The following is a 13,494-nucleotide window of genomic DNA, read 5'->3' as shown; positions in this document are numbered from 1 at the left end:
GTTCATGCTCCGATGCTCTCCTTTGCCCTGCGCTAAATCGCGCAGGGCAAAGGCCTTTTCTGGAGTCCTGGTGAAGAACCGGGCTCTCCATGGGGCTGCCAGGCGGAGGTTTCAGCCCAGCACTGAGCCCAGGGACGTCACTGGCACTGATGGGCGGGCTTTAGCGCTGCCCTAGACTGTAAAACGACGAGGGCAGCGCTAGAGCCCGCCCATCAGAGCCGGTGACGTCACCAAACACACTGCTGGGCTCCGATGCTAACATCAGTGGGGCTGCCTGGGTGAAATTATGGGTATGTCTGGGTTCAGCTCTGAACCTGGACAACCCCTTAAACTTATCCATAACGGAATTCTTAGATAACCTGAATAGTGTTGAGCGAACTTGTGTTTTAAAGTTCAAGTTCAGGTTATCAAAGTATCCCGTTATGGATTCTAAATTCTGTTCGATAACCCGAACTGTAGACGCCGAACTTAAAACACAAGTTCGCTCAACACTAAACCTGAACCTTGTACACTGAACTTGAAACACAAGTTGGCTCTTCCCTAATCAGGGACGTCGTTTAGTAAGTTTATTAGTGCGTATTTATTTCCCAGGTGCGACAGAAAAAGAGAGAGACTGTCCCTCCAAAAGAGTCACGGCGGTCTGTATTGTACAATACTGGATTTATGGCACCCCTTCTCTTATTATTCATACCCTCCTCTTGATGCCAGAGAACAGGTAGCCCACCAGTTGGGAGTTCATCAAGTAGACTTGACTGAAATGTGAATGATAGATTCAGCAGCCAGAAGGATGTCCTTGTTAACCATTTAGTTGCCGCTCAGTCTGAGCCCACCCATTCCCCCCCTCTGCCTGTCAGACTTTCCAGCTGTGTGTGAGTGACTCAGGTCTCCCCCCTCTCGCACTCTCTCTCACGCTCCCCGCCGCTCGCTCTCTCTTTGGAGTTTCCGTTTCCTGCTGTTTGCTGCCTCCAATTCCCGGAGTCTGGAACTTCCGACCACCGATCACATTGTAAATGCCTCCGGTGCCCCCGACATCTGACCCAATCAGGTCGCAGTGAGTCGCCGGAAGGATGAGGTAAGGGAAGCCGACATCGTCCAGGCTGATACATTGTATCACACCGCGTCACGTGTCCCCTCCCTGTGTTGGGACTGATACAAGGACCCCCCATAGTTTCCAGAGCCATACAGGGTCTGCCCGGCATCCAGGGGGACAGGAAGTAAAGTTCCTTCAGCTTTTCATTACTTTCCATGAGTTGTCCACTTTATGGTGAAGGCAGCAGGGACTTGTAGTTCTACAGCACTGCTGCTGCTATTTGACCTCCTCATGCTTGGCCAGCCTGACCAATAGCAGTAGTTTTCACAATGTTTCTTGGAGGGTTTAGTCAGTTGTCTCATGTGGGTGCATTGAAAAGATCAGGGTCTTTCTGTCCATTGGGTAAGACGCTGTGTATGTAGGAGGTTATACGTCACTGTATAGGCAACGCACTATACATCTGTTACCGAATGCCTCTACGCCTGCTGACGTACATCATCCAGAGAGAGCCATTTCTGTAAGGCTCTGTTCACACAAGCGTCATGGCGACTATGGCGGATCAGTAGTGAGTTGTGACGGACTCCTTTCTGTTCCAGTATTGCTGATTCTAGTGTTTCAGAAGGTTTTGAATTTCACATTGATTCTTTGGTCATGAAATATAAATCTTTGTAACTGCAGACTCTCCAGAAGACCACCCCTTTTGAGAAGATGACCCCTTTAGGCCACTTTGTAAGCCAAATCCAGAACGGTGTTAGGACGCCTTCACACGCTGCAGATTTCCACCGCCGAGGTTTGCAGAAATCCACGTGCTTGCTGACACATTCAAATGAATGGAAGTGATTTTCAGTCACGGAAATTTCTGCAACAAAATCCGCCTCGTGTAAAGACGCGCTAAATCTTTCCTTTACACCTTATGTCTGTGGAGGCTCCACTGCTGGTTTTGGCTCACAATCACTGACCGTGTAAAAGAGGCCTATTATCCAGATTTTCTGTGAGAAAATCCTGCAGTAAAAGTACAGAGAAATGTTTTACACGTGTACGTGTGTCCAGCTCCGTCAGGTGGCCAGGATATAATCCAACTCGGCTTGGATTAGAGTTCCTCTAGACTCCTGAACGAAATGGTAAAAACAAGGGATGGATCCAGCGAAGAAAATTCAAATGTACTTTTTTTTTTCTTCCTTTAAAACACTGATCATACAGCACAAGTCTCCGTAGTTGTTATCTTCTGATGTGTTTTGACCAATTAGGTCTTCTATGACTAAGACCTAATTGATGGGAATGCCCCTTTAAGGCTACCCCATACACAATAAATAGCCGTCGGCTATCTCTGCCAGCTCCCTCACGGCTTCCCCATACATATTTGGCTCGGCATGTGTATTCTATGGGGAGAGAGGTGATAACCATTGCTACCTCTGGTCGCGCTTATCTCCTAGGATAGCAAAAGGATCGAGTGAAAATATTCATTTTGCCCGATCCTTGTCTCCCTGACATCATCTGTTGGGGGGAGTCGGGAGCTCCCCTCACCCGTTAGTGTTGGCCGAACTCGCTGACAAAAGACTAATGTGCTTGGCCAGCTTTTAAATCTCTTGTTGCTCATCCTATATAGCGTTTGATTAACATCTCTGTGGACCTTATGGTCTCACCTTAGCCCAGTTCTTCCTCAGAATGCCCCTCAGATGACCTTTGAAGACTATGCATTCAACCATCAGTGGGTCTGCTTCTTTTGACTTTGGTCCCCCATTTATTTCAAAGGGACGGTCTGACCAAATAATAGAACTGCCCCAAAATGTATCGGCCCATCTTCTTAATTCAGAGTCAATTTGTTTTGACAATTAACTCTTTCTGTCACTGAATTGATCATGTCCCCAGACTGTTGAGTTGTGAAGATTGGCTCTAAAAGTGCTTCATTAAGGCTGCGTTCACATATGCATTGTCAACTCAGACTCCTGGAATTCGCTATATTCGGCATAGGCAGATACTGACGAGCACCGCAGGATCCTCATTGACTAGAACGGGGATCTGGCTGATTTCCGGAATATAAACCGGCATTTCGGCCAGACAAAAGCTGCTGCATGCATATATGGTGGAAATCTGTTGGATCTCCGTCAGATCCCATTCTAGTCAATGGGGATCCGGTTATCCAGTAAACCCAGTTTAAGGGAAACCAGGTTGTCAGGAATGTAGAATATGTCCGTGGCTAATCTCACTACATTAGTAACCGATTCAGTGAAATGTCTCCTTTTTTGACTTTGAGAAGCAGCTCATCTTTTGTCCATAGGCTATGTCTGATATTACAGATCAGCTCTATTCAAGAATGAATACAACCCTTTATATAACATTTGGTATTGATATTAAGGAGGATAGGTTATCGATATTTAACTCTCGAGCACCCCCTATATTGCCACCTTATTGTTGTGCACCCTTAAATCTGGGTAGATGGGACCCTCACTAATGATGGTTACTGGAGAATCTTATCCTAGGACATAGTTTGAAGGAAAACTCCAGGTAAAACGGAGACATTTAACACCTAGAGCATGGGGTTCAGATAATATGTGTTGTGCCCTGCCCCCTTAAATGGGGTGTTCTGGTGGATAGGGGATAACTATTAGATCAGTGGGGGTCCTACTGCTGGTTCTCCACTGATCACAAGAACAGGTAGCCCATACCCCTGAAAGCCCCCTAAAACGAATGTCGTGGCCGGTCGAGCATGCACGCTACCACTCCATCTTATTGGGAATTCTGGAGACAGCAGAGTACAGCACTCGGCTATTTCCAGAACTCCCTTAGAAATTAATAGAGCTGCAGTTCGCCTGCCCAACCTGACGATCTATTCTTTTGGGGGGTACAGGGTACCCATTCTTATGATCGTGGGGCTTCCAACAGTAAGACCACCATTGATCTAATAGATATCCCTTATGGATAGAGTTTAAAGGGGTTCTGCACTTTGTTTAAACTGATGATCTATCCTCGGGATAGATCATCAGCATCTGATCAGGGGGAGTCTGACACCCAGGACCCCCGCCGATCAGCTGTTTGAGAAGGCAGCGGCGCTCCAGCAGCGCCGCGGCCTTCTCACTGTTTACTGCTGGCCCAGTGACGTCACGACTAGTATCAACTGGCCTGGGCACGGCTAAGCTCCAGTCAAGTGAACAGAGCTGACCTGGGACTCCCGCCGGTCAGATGCTGATGATCGATCCAGAGGATAGATCATCAGTTTAAACAAAGTGCAGAACCCCTTTTAACTTTTAACAAACAGACTACCTCTTTAAGCCTGCACTAGGCATACAACTGTGTATTGGTTCTGGAGTGTTCCTTTAGATTTTAATACTGAGGAACCCTGCTAAGATCAAGTATCTTCAAGGTCAACTCCTTCTCAGAGGGAAAATGGAAATGAATATGCCTTCTAAGGTTGGGATCCCATCAATTATTTAAACTGTGCAGTGAAATGTACACCAGACTGACACTTCACCATTTACTTACATTTGCTTTGCACTAGAGCCAGTGGCTGTCGGGCCATGCTGGGAGTTGTAGTTTCCCCACAACTGGAGAGCCACTGATTGCAGACACTTTGGTAAGTTAGTTTATCAGATAGTCAAAAGAAGCTACAAGACGCTGCTTATGCCCACTGTCAATGCACATCTGCATCTCGGAGCAGCATGGCGTGGCTCTCCCCATTATCATGACTTGTCTTTACATTCATTTTCATACATATCTATGACTGTTATCAGTGGGTCCCTGGGTAAAGGTATCAAGGCTGGGAAACAATCAACGTTGCCTCAAATCTAATGGTAGATTTACACCAGTGGTCTGAGGCCTATGAGGCTGAATGGCGTGAGAAATTGCCACCCCCCCATGGCAGCTGCCGCCTGAGGCAAGAGGCTCATCTCGCCTCATAGCAGAAGCGGGCCCGGCTGCAAGTAAATGCGGCTCTTATCTCCACAATGAGCAGGCAATTATTAGGAAGGAATGGTCCCTTCACAATAATTGCTTGCTCAGTTGGGCCATATAAATCCTGCTTAAGGGCCCTTTCACACAAACTGATGATCAGGAATGAACGTTCCTAGGCGTGGCATCAACGCAGACATTGGGAAATATGGTGTTCAGAATGAGCGCCATATTTGTGAAGCACCTGTTCCACTTTTTTCAACATAGGAGTTGGATAAAGGGGGCGAGGCAGAGGGAGAATTTTTTTATTTTTTTTTTCAATTAAAATTTTCTTTGTCAGAAATCAGTGGAGGCGTGCTTTGTATTCCATATTGCCTGGGAACGTTTCAAGCACACATACTGGGAAACTGGGTGGAGTGGGGGACCGTTGCACAGTTTTGCTCTATGAAAACTGTGTATGCCCCTGGTTCCTATAAACTGCCTGCATCCAGGAAGCTGAAGCTTAGTGCCATAATAACACAGCATGCAGTAAGCTCCCCCTAGTGGCGACAGTCAAACTGTTATCTTTAAAGGGGTTGTCCAGGTTTTCTTTTTTTAATCAACCCCCCCAGCTGCTGGGACCTGTGGAGAAATCCATACTCACTTGGTCCCCGCTGCCCGGTCTCAGCTGCCGGGCAGTCATTGGATTTCCAGTCAACTTCCTACATAGATGGGATCTGAATCCCTTAATAAATGTGGTGTATGGAATTTACATTTGCAATGAAAAATCTTCCCCTATGGACTCATTCAGACGGCAGTATGCTGTCTGCAAAAATGCGGATCCGTTTTTTGGCGGATTAGATGTAGACCCATTTACTTCTATGGGGCCCTTTTCTTCTGTTCTACAGCTCCGCAAAACAAATAAAACATGTCCTATACTTGTCAGTGAAAATCAGGACATGGCTCCATTGAAGTCTATGGGTCAGCAAAAATGCAATCCATTTTCTTTGCAGACATGCTCAATTGTCCGCCAAAAAAAACGGATCCGCATTTTTGCTGACCGCATACAGCTGTCTAAATGAGCCCTTAGTCCGTAAAGGGAATTTATAGCTTTGTATCAGAAAAGTTGAGCTGTGACCATCCTAGGCTACATTCACAGTAGCATTATGAAATCCATCAGGCTGTTCCGACAGAGGACTAGCCCGCCAGAGTTCACCACATCTGGCATAGCAAGATAATGCCGGAGACCGCCGGATCCCCATTGACTACAATGGGATCCAATGAGGATACAGCCACTTTCCGACATGAATGTCAGCTTTTGGCCAGATCCCCGTTGGATTCCATTGTAGTCAATGGGGATCCGGCATTATCTGGTTATGCCAGATATGGAGAACGTAGCCTAAAAGGTATATCAAGAAACCGATCAGCACAACAAAATGATGTTCAATGGTGGACATTTACAGCCAGTCATTCAGCACTCTATCTGTTTCTGGGTTATAACCATCATGGACACCTTACAGCTTCCACGGTAATTGTCACCCAGGTTTTCCAGGCTCCGAAACTACAAATCTACATAGATATATAGTGATCTCTCAAGTTACAATGACCTCATGATACAATATTTTTCTTAAATCTTCATTTTCTCTTGTCTTGGATGAAATGTTTGGGCTTTGGAACCAATTACTCAACTTACAATGGTTTCAAAATACAATGGTTGTCCTGGAACCAATAGCATTGTAACTTGAGGGACCACTGTACTATCAACCATCTTCTGCTTCCATGTCAACTTATACCTAACGTAGGAATTGCAGTCAGCTCTGTAGGAAAACTGGATGTGTTTTCTGATTGTATGTGAAACTGCATTGCATCCGTGACTAGTGAGGGGGAGGGGGTCTCTGGACTAGAAAGTGTCTCAACTGTTGTCATCCCATATCTGGTTATTGTATTGGTCCCTGTTCTTGCCTCAGGTTAATGATTTAGTTCTTTAGTGACCTGTATGTTTAGCAATTGGACTTGGTACGGAATCTACTGCAGAACAGTAAATCTAGTCTGGAATGCAGATGGGGATCTTGTTGGACACATTGACGCATATTTGACTGCTATCACTAGCCCCTATAAGCCAGTCATACGGCAGATCTAGATGATGAATTCCATTCCATACATGCCTATGACTGTGATGGAAAGTGATAGAAACTTTGGATGACAGTGGTAACGGCTCTATAATACGTAACATAACTAATGTAAAAGGGGTTCTCCGCTTTAGACAGTTCCTACTAGAAGGGTCTTTTGACAATAAGCCCCTCACAGTGTCCACCTACTGTGAACTTTAGTGATCAGTTATAATCTTTGAGGAACCTGGCAGTAAATGCTCAGTTTCCCTGCAGCGCCTCCACAGGAGACATTAAGTATTACACAGTGCACAATGAAATCAGTGGGTTGTCTGTGTAATACAGGAATGGACAGGTCATCAAAACAGAGGCGCCCATTGTAACTGCTCTTCACTCCAGAATTACCTAATGGGGTGTATAAAAGTGGGTAACCTTTTTAATATCAACATAATACATATGTCCTATAGGGGCTGCTGCCCCAATTTAGATTGGTCCCATCCCTGTTCCTCACTATGTCACCACAATGTTAGCATTCAAGGATGCTACCCATGTCCCATTAGCCCCTGATAAATCAGTACATCAGTCTGCACTGGTTATTTACATAGATGTATACAGTTGGGTCCAGAATCTGTATGTAGAAGTACAGTCTAGCAAATTGTCCTAATGAGGAATATGGACATCCTAGAGAGCACTCCCCTAACCAGGAACACCCTCTGTCTGCCAGAGGTAAGAGCTGCTGAAAGGAATGGCTTGGGTGGACACGGCGTGAGTAGAGAATTTCTCATTGAGATTCTTCTATTAACCAGACCAGAGCTAGAAAAAAAAGAGACCATGTAAGTTTATGCATTTCCTCGATGGCTCATTAATATCTATGAAATACCGTATTTTTCGCTTTAGCTAGAAAAAAAAGAGACCATGTAAGTTTATGCATTTCCTCGATGGCTCATTAATATCTATGAAATACCGTATTTTTCACTTTATAAGACGCACCCGATGATAAGATGCACCCCAGATTTAAGAGGAGGAAAATAAGAAAAGAAAAAAATTTCATCAGATCCTCAGATCAGACCCCCCCCCCCCCCAAAATATCAGGACATCACATCAGACCCCTATATCAGCCCTTCATGTCAGACCCCCATTAGACCTCAGATCAGCCCTTAATGTCATAACCCCATCAGACCTCAAATCGGCCCTTTATTTCTGACCCCCATCAGACCTCAGATCAGCCCTTTATTTCTGACCCCCATCAGACCTCAGATCAGCCCTTAATGTCATAACCCCATCAGACCTCAGATCAGCCCTTAATGTCATAACCCTATCAGACCTCAGATCAGCCCTTTATTTCTGACCCCCATCAGACCTCAGATCAGCCCTTTATTTCTGACCCCCATCAGACCTCAGATCAGCCCTTTATTTCTGACCCCCATCAGACCTCAGATCAGCCCTTTATTTCTGACCCCCATCAGACCTCAGATCAGCCCTTTATTTCTGACCCCCATCAGACCTCAGATCAGCCCTTAATGTCATGACCCCCATCAGACCTCAGATCAGCCCTTAATGTCATAACCCCATCAGACCTCAGATCAGCCCTTTATTTCTGACCCCCATCAGACCTCAGATCAGCCCTTTATTTGTAACCCCCATCAGACCTCAGATCAGAATAAAATAAAAAAACTCCTCTTGCCTCTCCGGCGCCGCGGCGCCTCTTCATCTCCGGCAGAAGTCGCGCTCCTCTGTCTTCCCGGCCCGCGCTGCACTGTCAACTAGTTTAAACTCAGGGGTTACTGCGAGGCAATCCTGTGAGAACACTCTGAGCCTCCTGCTCCCACCTCTAACAACGTCCATAGACACACCTTATGTGGTGTGTCTGGTTCTGCAGCACTATGATTACAGTCTCACTAGACAAATGTGTCTGTCAGGATTCTGGTAAAGCTGGATTTAAGGATTGTGGTGGAGATGTTGTTGAAAGGGGTTGTCTGTTTTGAACAATGGCGTTCCTTATACCAGTCTAAATCGCAAACCCTAATGGCGTACAGTGCACCAGAAGGTAAGAATTTTAGTGCATCGATGGTACCTCTGTGCACCAGAAAAAGAAATCTACACCAGCAAGGGAGCTGCCGTAGATTTCTGGTCTAATGTCCATCAGTTTTCTGGCGCACATGTTATTACATAAATCGGGCTGCGGAAGTACCACCCTCAGCCTGTCTCCTCCCACCCACACCCTGCCGACTTTTGGGAAAAGTGTTGAGGAGGGTAGAAACCAGCAAATAGTAGCAATTTCGGTGTTGTTATATGTATGCCAGGAACATGGTGTACAAAGTTGACACATTACGCTGTATGTCTTTTAGTTAGTTGGATAAGGATATCACAAGCGTCCTGTTGCTAGGACTCCCAACAATCAACCAACTGTGGGGAACCTGGCAGTGTTCGGTTTTTCTACAGCACTACTTCAGGGCACATAAGGTATTACAAAATTCCTATTGAAAATAATGGGCTTGTTCATGAAAAACTTTTGAGACCCGCCCCTAGGGGCTTAAAAAAGGGAAAAGAATGGTTTTAAAAATTCAGATTACCCCCTTTCCTCATAATAAAAAGAAATAAACATCATAGGCATCGTCATGTCCCAAAATGTCCCTGTAGCTGAAAAAAAAAACATCTAAATCGATAACTTTTTTTGTTGTCTCAAAAAATGGAATAAAAAGTGATCAAAAAGTCATCACACTGGCATCACTACAGATCACCTGCAAAAAAATTAGCCCTCACATAGCTTCATAGATGTAACTATAAGGCGTCTTACACACGAACGTGTGCTGTCCGTGCCCGTGCTGCGGACCGCAATTTGTGGTCCACAATGCACAGGCACCGACTGTGGGCCAGCCACAATCCGTCCGTCCCGCAAAAAGATGGGACAAGTTCTATCTTTTTGCAGAACGGAAGCACGGAACGGAACCCCATGAAAGCACTCTGTAGTGCTTCCGTTCCATATCTCCGGACCCATTCAAATGAATGGGTCCGCGTCCATGATGCGGAATGCACACGGCCGATGTCCGCAATACGGCCACGGGGGACACATGGTCGTGTGCAAGAGGTCTAAGTAAATTATGGGGGTCAGCATATGGGGATGCAAGGACAAAATACATTTTTCCTGACGCACAGAATAAAGGGCACAGGTCAATTTTATCTAGTAAGGAACGCCATAAAAACGCAACCCATAAAACTATGGTGGAAGTTTTTTTGTTTTTTTTCCAATTCCACCCAATTTGGAATTTTTCTTCAGCCTCCCACTACATTGTTTATAATATTAAATGGTGCACCTAAAAAGTACAACGTGTCCTACAAAATAGAAACAAGCCCTTATATGGGTATGTGAAGGGAAAACGAAAAAAAGTGATGACTCTTGGAAGACCAGGAGTAAAAAACAAAAAATCACCCAGTCCAGAGAGGGTTAACTCTGAATTCCCTAATAGGGTATTGCAAAATAGGTATAGTGAACTGGACAATCCCTTTAATGTTCATACAGTTTTCATTTTAGAATGGATTCCTGTATGTGTAGTGCTATCAAATGGTCTAGACACGTGTCCCTCTGGTAGGAGGAAACTTTCCAAAGTAAATATTTCGGAGCATTGTGCTGAGCTAAACTTCAGAGTGGCAGCTTTCAGGTGACGTCCCATTCATACATGAATGCCATGTCTTACAGTGATGGCTATTAGGGATTGTGCCCTATGGGTCCTAATGGCTTTCTGGAATTATGTCAAATAGGACCTTATATAAAGAGGGCATTTCTTGTTGGTCATATATCGAGACCTTGTGAATCTAGGAACATGTAAGCACTTGTACTCTGCTGTGTCCGGCAGCCCCATAGAGTTGAATCTGGTAGCTGTGCACATGTGTGACCACCGCTATATTTAAGCAGGAGAGCACAAGGCCCCCATTCTCATGATCTGTGGTGGGCCCATCGTTCAGACTTCCGCTGATCAGACATTTATCCTGTGGATAGGGGATAAGTATTTGTACTGTACAATAGCTTTCAGAAACATTGTTCTGTTTCCATTAGGATGACAGCCTGCTTTTTCAGACCTGCCTAATGATGCAATGAGGAGACAAGGCTTATATCTTTAGGGGGCCAGCAGGTCGCAGAAGACAACCAGAAATTGCTGTACAAGAATTTGGTTGCATTTTTACTGCAGAGAGGCGTTAGAGAGGACCTCTAACCTCCCCTGATGCATCTGTTTTAGCAACTATTTGTCTCCCCCTTGTAATAACAACTCTGAAGCATCTATTCTTATGACTCTCTGTTGTACCTGCTAGAACTTCTGAATGAATTGCTAGAAATGAAGGTCCAGCCGGATGTTACCATTGAGGGGGGCGTCTCTGCAGTCTGACATCATCCAATTAGAACTGCCAGTGTCAGACTGTAGAGCAGGCATGTCCAAACTGTGGCCCTCCAGCTGTTGCAAAACTACAACTCCCAGCATGCCTGGATAGCTTACAGCTATTATGGTATGCTGGGAGTTGTAGTTTTGCAACAGTTGGAGGGCCGCAGTTTGGACATGCCTGCTGTAGAGGGAAATATGCCAAACTGGTAACACCCATCTGGACCTTCACTGTAAATTCACAACTTCTAGCAGGAATAATAAAGTAAATGACACAACATTCAGTCATAGGAATAGATGCTCCACAATTGTTATTACATGGGGAAATAGTTACTAAAACAGACATATCAGGAGAGGTTACAGGTCCTCTTTACAATAATGATGGACCTGTACAATAATGATGAGCTATCCATCAATATCTGATCGGTGAGGTTCAAACTCAAGGACCCCCATGATCAGCTGTTTAAAGTGGCCACGGCCCATGTTGAAGTGCTGCTGTCTTTTCACACAGCTGATTGGTTTCGTGCCAGGAGTTAAGGCCTCAACGGGATAGGTCATCAATATTGTACTCCTATTGTGCCTGAGGACACACAACCCAGAGGGTGGTAATTCAGCTTTGGTCCAGGGCTGGATACAGCTCAGCTGCGGCCCACATGGTTCTCTGAACCCTCTACACCTCACATACTCCCAGTGGCGTACTAAGGGGAGGGGGGAGGGGGGGGGCGGTTCGCCCTGGGTGCCAGCTCTCAGGGGGTTGCAAGAAGCAATGAGCGGTTCCATCAATACAGATGGACGGGCTCTTTGCTAGAGCACAGGGGGCTGCGGTCCTCTCCCTCACGGCTCAGCTTCTAGCGCTCTTCCCCTCCTTCAGGCCGGCGGTGCACAGAATGGTGAAGCAGGAAGACTTCTCCCTGCTCCACCATTCAGCCAACAGGTACAGATCACGCTGCTGGCCTGTGTGGGCAGAGCCTGCAGACTGGAAAATTTGCATAAGCTCCGCCCATACCGTGCTGCAGAGCGATCTGTGCCTGCAGGGAAGAGAGGTATGTGACCTTCAGGAATGGGACAGGGTGAGTAGTTACTGTTTTTTAAGTTTTTTTTTTTTTTAATACAGAGGGGGCAAAGAGGGCTTTATTACTATGGAGGGGGCGCAGACAAAGGACTTTATTACTATGAGGGGGTGCAGACAAAGGACTTTATTACTATGGAGGGGGCGCAGACAAAGGACTTTATTACTATGGAGGGGGTGCAGACAAAGGACTTTATTACTATGAAGGGGGCACAGAGGACTTTATTACTATGGAGGGGGCACAGAGGGCATTACTAATGTGAAGGGGGTACAATGGGCACTTCTACTGTGGAGGGGGCACAGAGCCAGAGGGCATTATTACTGTGGAGGGGGCACAGAGCCAGAGGGCATTATTACTGTGGAGGGGGCACAGTGGGCATTATTACTGTGAAGGGGGCACAGTGGGCATTATTACTGTGAAGGGGGCACAGTGGGCATTATTACTGTGAAGGGGGCACAGTGGGCATTATTACTGTGAAGGGGGCACAGTGGGCATTATTACTGTGAAGGGGGCACAGTGGGCATTATTACTGTGAAGGGGGCACAGTGGGCATTAATACTGTGAAGGGGGCACAGTGGGCATTAATACTGTGAAAGGGCACACATCTGTACAAAATTACTGTGAAGGTTGTACAATGAGGGCAATACTACTGTGAGGGGGTAAAAATTTTTTTTAAAGTATTAGAGGGGGTTCCAGAGAAAAGACCCGCTCCGGGTGCCAAACACCCTAGGCCAAAGATTTTCTTGCACTGAATTGACACTTCTGTAGGCCTTTCACTTCTAGGCCAATCTGTTCCCCTCTTGGACTGACCACTTCTCCAGGGGATGTGGCATAGACTAACCATTATGTTCCGCTACCAGGGTACCACCACTTCAGCTACAGCAGCTTACACTTGACATACACCTCACATAATTTTGCAGGAGACTTCCCATTTAAATCAGCTCCGATCTCAAAGCTCTGCCGCCTTGTGGCTTCACCGCAAGCAGTTCTAGGAGTCCCCCCCCCCCCCCCCCTATTCAGTGAAGAACCGCCATCACATGTACAAATCA

General features: G+C 46.0%; 1 protein-coding gene across 2 annotated transcripts in view; it reads left to right on the top strand.

Moving 5' to 3' along the window:
- The first annotated feature begins 944 nt into the window (after positions 1-944).
- Positions 945-13,494, top strand: part of LOC122926549 (solute carrier family 45 member 3-like) — a 37,927-nt gene continuing 25,377 nt past the window's right edge. The window contains exon 1 of one of the 2 annotated variants that reach the window (XM_044277947.1): positions 945-1,072. The gene's annotated coding sequence lies outside the window, so the exon portion shown is untranslated. Of the gene's footprint in view, positions 1,073-4,531; positions 4,602-13,494 lie in introns of those variants that run through there. The other variant, XM_044277950.1, reaches the window with a different exon arrangement.

Source organism: Bufo gargarizans, chromosome 2 (assembly GCF_014858855.1).
Source record: "Bufo gargarizans isolate SCDJY-AF-19 chromosome 2, ASM1485885v1, whole genome shotgun sequence".
NCBI lineage: Eukaryota > Metazoa > Chordata > Amphibia > Anura > Bufonidae > Bufo > Bufo gargarizans.
Note: the sequence above shows the minus strand (reverse complement) of the source record. Positions and strands in the feature narration are given on the sequence as shown.